We start from the raw sequence: 6,930 nt of genomic DNA, 5'->3' as shown, positions 1-6,930 counted from the left end.
TAAAGGTGTCTTCAGAAATGTAAAACAAATGCAGCGATACAGTTAAATAAATAAAATAAAGCTGTCTTAAAAATGTGAAACAAAGCAATACAGTTAAATAAATAAAATAAGGCTGTCTTCAAAAATGTAAAACAAATACAGCAATACAGTTAAATAAATAAAATGAAGCTGTCTTAAAAAATGTGAAAAAAAATACAGCAATACAGTTAAATAAATAAAATTAAGCTGTCTTAAAAAATGTGAAACAAATACAGCAATACAGTTAAATAAATAAAATAAAGCTGTCTTCAAAATGTGAAACAAAACAGCAATACAGTTAAATAAATAAAATAAGGCTGTCTTCAAAAATGTAAAACAAATACAGCAATACAGTGAAATGAATAAAATAAAGCTGTCTTCAAAAATGTGAAACAAACAGCAATACAGTAAAATAAATAAAATAAAGGTGTCTTCAGAAATGTAAAACAAATGCAGCGATACAGTTAAATAAATAAAATAAAGCTGTCTTCAAAAATGTGAAACAAAGCAATACAGTTAAATAAATAAAATAAGGCTGTCTTCAAAAATGTAAAACAAATACAGCAATACACTTAAATAAATAAAATAAAGCTGTATTCAAAAATGTAAAACAATTGCAGCAATGCAGTTAAATGAATAAAATAAAGCTGTATTCAAAAATGTGAAACATAAAGCAATACACTTAAATAAATAAAATAAAGCTGTCTTCAAAAATGTAAAACAAATACAGCAATACAGTGAAGTAAATAAAATAAAGCTGTCTTCAAAAAATGAAACAAACAGCAATACAGTTAAATAAATAAAATAAGGCTGTCTTCAAAAATGTGAAACAAGTAGAGCAATACAGTTAAATAGATAAAATAAAGCTGTCTTCAAAAATGTAATACAATTACAGCGATTCAGTTAAATAAATAAAATTCTGAAGTAAAATAAGTAAAATGAATAATAGAAGTATATCATGCCTCTAAATGAGGCAAAATGAAGAACTGTTGATACTCATAACTAATTGTGTTAAATTTTTTAATGTGTTAAATTGCGGCGTAATTAATTAATCGAATTAATGCATTAAAATGACAGCACTAATATATATATTTGTTATACATATATTAGGTATAGATATACATTTTAATCACGCCATACTTTTGAATGTATAGGTTTCGCATTGCTCCTGCCTCATTGCAAAGACCTGCCACTCACGGTGAGAATATTCTGTTCATGGTGGACTCCAGTCAGAGCTGAGTTCTGCTCTATTTTGTTCCGTTTCTTCTTCAGTTTGATACATTTAGAGGCAGAACAACTGGCAACAATCTTCTTTGGGAAGGCAAACTCTGGTAACAGCTCACACAATGTTGCTTACATTTTCTTTGTTGCTTCTTGACTTTCGAAACACGGTGAGGTCTCCATCTTTTGTTGTTCGAGCAGCATTAAAGTAATAGAACTTTTCTCCCTTTTGTCCGACCCTTGTCTTCAGAGAATACGCTTCTACATTGCAGTCACACACCTAAACATCTATTTCTTTGATGGATAAAAACTCTGGAGACGTTGAAAGCAACAATCCGCCTCAGCTCTGCAGGGTTTTCTCCAAAAGCTATTAAGGCTTCTGAGAACAAAACAGGTTGTCAAAAGCTTTACCATTCAGAAGGGCTTCGTCCAGTGAGTTAGCAGATGGGTGTAAATATCCACTGGGTCATTAATCATGACAGATCAAGGGATTTTTCTGATTATTAAGAACTCACTTATGACTGATCAGTATGATGCCAAATCCCAGCTCCCACTGCAAGATTTCCACAAAGGTTCTTATTTACAAGTTTGGGCAGACAGCGACAGATATCCATTTTAAAACCTGACACCAACTGAGGAGTTATTTTCCTGAGCAGAAACTACCACAAGGACTGAGACACAGTTTGTCAGAAGCACTGGTTCAGCCTCAGCCATATCGTATGCTTTGTCAACTGCTCACCGCTCCAGAAACATTCCTTCACTGCGGGTTGCTTTGCAACCTTGAGTCGCTTCAGATATGTTGCTTCCTGCATGTTGCATCAAGTTGCCCACACCAAAAATATCACACCACCACTGGGGATCAAAGTCCAGAGCCAAAGTCTGGTTTGTTTGAGTTCAAATCTCAGCGACAGAGGCAGACTACACAGCCACTGGATGGTCTTTGGAAGGTTCCACAAGTTCATAACATTGAGTGAGCGTTTAAATGGCCTTTAATGTCAACAATGAAATACTACAGAAGTCACTATTTATAACCCTGCAGTCAACCCTGATGTCCTTTCAACATCAGAATTACCTGTCAACAACAGCGATGGGTAACAGTATTGCGAGGTTGATGTGTCATGCAACAGTGCCCTGATGTTCCATTTTATTTTCCACCCATTTGAGGTATTGGAGGTAGGAAAGCCCAAGTCATGGGCACAAGCATCACTGCCTTATTTCCCCACTGTGAGACGACAAAGGAGATCTCATATGACCGATCTGAACTTCCTGGTCCTGGGAAACTGTGAGCCTCTTTTGCACTCATCTAGTATGGACAGTAATTGTTTATCCGAGGAGTATTGAGCTCAGATGAGTCCTTGAAATTTTAGATCATAGTGTCGCTTAGTAGTGGCCAAAAACAATAATATCACGAGAGGCAAATTTCAGTGGGTCATTTCAGAAAGGCTGTTTATTGCCCCCCCCCTCCCCCCATTGTGACCCACTTACTGTGTTTAAGAGCAACAACAAGTGCTTTAGTTGCACTGAACCCAGCAAATTTCCCCAAACCAATTAAACGTGCATATTTTTCTCAGCGTCATCAAAACAAATTTTCTCCCTCATTGTCCTCCTTTTCTGTCAGTTTCCAGTGTGCTGAGCTACGTTCTGTGCAAGAAACTTTCATCTGGAAATGAGCGCGGTGTTATTTACAGCTCGGTTTGGTGTGTGCACAGAAAATGAACAGCTGCTGTGTTTGGTTTCACTGTTGCGCGTTCATTAAAATGGCAGTGAGTGAAATCCGCCCATGGAAGCGTGTCAATGATGATGTGATATCTGGACAGAATGTCAGGTTAATTTCCTGCTTGATAAAGGAGATATGCTAATGAGCTGCCAGCCAGATGGCAGCGTCCTCGCGTTTTGTCAGGGCGGTCGCTGCAGAATACACAATCTTCTCATCCAGGCATTTTGGACTCTCAAAGGGAAGATAGGGGCTTAAGAGTGCTTCACCGGCTGTGTCCTTCTACCGCCCATCGACTGAGTCCAGGGTTTCATCTCTACAAGTGCTAAACATAGACTCGGTCGACTGGCTGTGAGATGAAAACAGGTCTGGGAGATGCTGATCAATGGCTCTGCTTCCACCGCTGAATCGACACGCTTCCATTGGTGCCAAAAAACAGGACAACTGTAGATCTATCAGGTTCACTTCCGCTATCTCTGCAGCCTGAAAAACAGCTTGTCGGCACGTGTTTGCTTTGTCACCCCTGTTATTCCTTAACCTGGCAACAAAACCCTGGTCGAACCTAAATTTGGCAAGTTGCTGCCCTCTCCTAATTCCCTTTTTTGTCCGAGTGAACAGACAGATGTGCGAACTGTACACACATAAACCCCCCCAAACCAAATGAGAACGTCAGAGACTTGGCCCAATTTGGCAGCTCTTCTTTTTAATGGTTGCATGTGATACAGTAATCCATCATCTATGCCATGCTTCACTTAGAATGTCTCACTTGACAACAACACAAACCAAATATATTATCACCAATTTCTCATTATATGGTGGTGGTGGTGAAGGGAACGAGCAATTTCCTTCACCCATATACACTGCGCTAAAAGGGCGTTGGATGAATTTGGATGAAAAAATGAAAAATACTGTATATTGTCAACACAGACAGTGATGTGGATTAGAATAAAAATTTTAAAATACCAGGGAGTTCACTTTGAATAATGTGGCTCAGAAACAAGCACAACAACTGGTACAAGCTCAAGCCCCGTTCAGCTTGAATTTTGTTTTTTTTAGCATGATCACTGCCTGTTCTCTCAGGAAGTGTCTCAACTGCACGGTCTCACTTGTTGCTTCCAGGCAGCAGCAGACCACTAAGTGAGTACGGCTCCAGTAGGTGTGCCACTTCATGTCATGCTAACAGTATAAGGCAATCCTGGGCAAAGTGGTTGCATCAAAATACAAAATGGCATTGTGTTTTTCATTGTTCATTGATACACACACATATGACACATATGACACACACACACACACACACATATATATATATATATATATATATATATATATATATATATATATATATATATATTAGGCTCTTATTACGTAATGCTGCGTAATGCAAACTGCAAATATGTAGCTCTGATGTAGTCACAACTTTACACAAAACAGATGACCAACGCCTGTAATATTAATCTGAGCAACATTTGTCTGCATGTTTTGCTCAAAGGAAAAGGTTTTGGAGAACATTGAGTTTGATCGCCCCCAGTCAAGGAGGCGAGGGAGGTTGTTGTTGCGTAGTGGCAGCATAACAAGAAGGAAGCGAGCGAATTGACTGACTCAGATTGAGAAGAGGAATATTCACACTCTCGTGATGTTCTTACAGTGAGAAAGAAAGTGCAGGGACTGCTTCAGCTGGTACTCGGGTAGTCCATTCCACTACAGAGCCCACAAGCAGCACACACTGGGGACGATTCTTCATCATGTTCCTGGACCCTGTTCTTCGGATTTGAACAAATATTCTGAAAGATTCTGATCAAATCAAATATTCTATGATCTACATCAATCTATGATGTTTTCTTTGTTTGTGTCATTCATTTTTTTTCTTTTCATGGTCGTAGAAGGATGGAGCCTCCCAGCAACGGAGAGTCCCAAAGCTCATAGTAAGTAATTGGAAAAATAACTGAAGGAAAACTAAGTCAAACTCTGAGTTGTATTTAGGATTCTAGGGACATGAGCAAGACTTGGTTTGCTCTCCTGGATTCCGACAAAAGTCAAACAGAAGTGAGCCCAGAAAATACTTTTGTTTTGTTGAAAAGAATGAAGTAATGCTGAGTGACGTGATGATGCAGGCAGCCAGGAGGCTCGCCGAAGAGTAATGTCAAGGTTTTCGCATTCCATGTGGCTCACAAAAATCTAAGTTGCAGGGCAAAGCAAAAATGAAAGTGCATTTCCCAAAGCGCTTGACTTGGAAAATAACTTAAAGGGAAAGGAGTAAATCTGAAAGAAATCTAACCTTTATAGAAAAAAGCAATAAGTGATTTTTAAGCAATGACTTGATACGTTACGGGTGATTCAGCATGACACGCTGTCCATCAACTGCATCGCTTCTCTTTAAATGACTTGTCCATCCAGTCCACAGGCTGAAGGTCTGCTGGGTGTCCAGTACTTCCAAATAGATTGTGGTTTTTCCGGTCACAGCTCATTGTGGTAGGTATGAGTAAGTAGGTGGATTGTTGTTCAGTAAATTGGGAGACTAGCCCTCAGGCTTTGACTCATCCTCAGTACTGTATATGCCGAAGACATAATTGGAGCAGCCAGATGACAGTGAAGCACATGTACAGGTTTTCTGGCACAGCCTCTTCTCTCCATCAAACTTTGGAGAAGCTGCACATCAATTGGACATATTTTTACATGCCGTAACAAAACACTGACCTTAAAAATGACACGAAAACAGCAACTCCAAGTCTGAAGAAATGGAATGTAAACAGGAAGGGTATTTAACTGTTATATGATAGTTTTTAAAATACTACTATTTACAACTATTTAGAAAGATTACAAAGACAACGCCTATCAAGATTATTCAAAAACACACAACACAATTTTGAGTCAGCACTTTCGAGGTAAATGGACAGTCAGGGATGCTGCCTTTTATCACTCTTTTCCTTTCATTGGTCGTTCAAAAAAGTAACTCATCACATGTACCGACAAATAAAATGGTGACATGAGACATTTGCAATTTCACTGCCTGGGACTCACCATATTGTTGAACACATCAGTATGACGTGAAAGTTGTCATCATCATTGTAGGCTGCTTTGTACATTTGACACAATGCAAAAGAAACAATGCCATCCCGTGACACCTTGGAGCCTGGCCATCCTCTGACAGCCCTCGATGCAGCACAACACTAGGGGGCTCACATAGCGCTGTAAAATGCCTAGTGAAGTCAAGCTGAGGACCAACCTTGGACATCTCTCTGTGTTGCCTTGAACCGTCCATCCTCACACTGCATCCCAGCTGAAAGCATCTGGATTTTACCGGCAATAAACTCATCATCATCGGAAAAGGGACGGCTCCTACCTCAGACAGATACTGTCCTCAGTTTTGTCTGCCTTTTGTGGTGGAAAGAGTTATCAAAGGCAGGTAAACACAAAGTATGCAGGTCTGCCCGTCTAGCCAGTCCCCTGCTGGTCCCTCATCCTCAGTCGATCTTATGCCCTTCTGCCAGCATGCCTGTTGTAATTTCAGAGTCTGTGTTCTGATCAGCCGGAATACGAGCTGCAGTCCTGAGTCTGACCTGTCTGAACCACCTGAGCATGAGTTCTGCGGTATGTGACACCAACTCAGCCTCCAACCAGCTTTTAATCACACCCATGCATTCCAGCGCCGCCTCCTTTTTGTTAAGTTCGAGACGCATCGCAGAACCCAATAGCAGTAACGCAAGAGTCAAAGGTGGCAGACAGCGGGTCAAATACAATGATTTAATACAAAAGAAATACAAAATCACAACAATAGGCGTCACCGAACTGAGAGAAATAAAGAGAAAATCAAATCCAAAGCATCACCGAACCGGGAAGAGTCCACAACTACGTCACCGAACGCAGAGCAGAGTCTGTAAAAACAGAGAACAAACACAATGATCAACAAAACCCAAAATAAACTACCAAGGTCATCAACACAAACGCATGATCCAGGAGATGTAATAACTAAGAGAAAA

This window comes from Synchiropus splendidus, chromosome 1 (genome assembly GCF_027744825.2).
Source record: "Synchiropus splendidus isolate RoL2022-P1 chromosome 1, RoL_Sspl_1.0, whole genome shotgun sequence".
In the NCBI taxonomy this organism is placed as follows: domain Eukaryota; kingdom Metazoa; phylum Chordata; class Actinopteri; order Syngnathiformes; family Callionymidae; genus Synchiropus; species Synchiropus splendidus.
The sequence above is the reverse complement of the archived record's forward strand: the minus strand, read 5'-3'. Positions refer to the sequence as shown.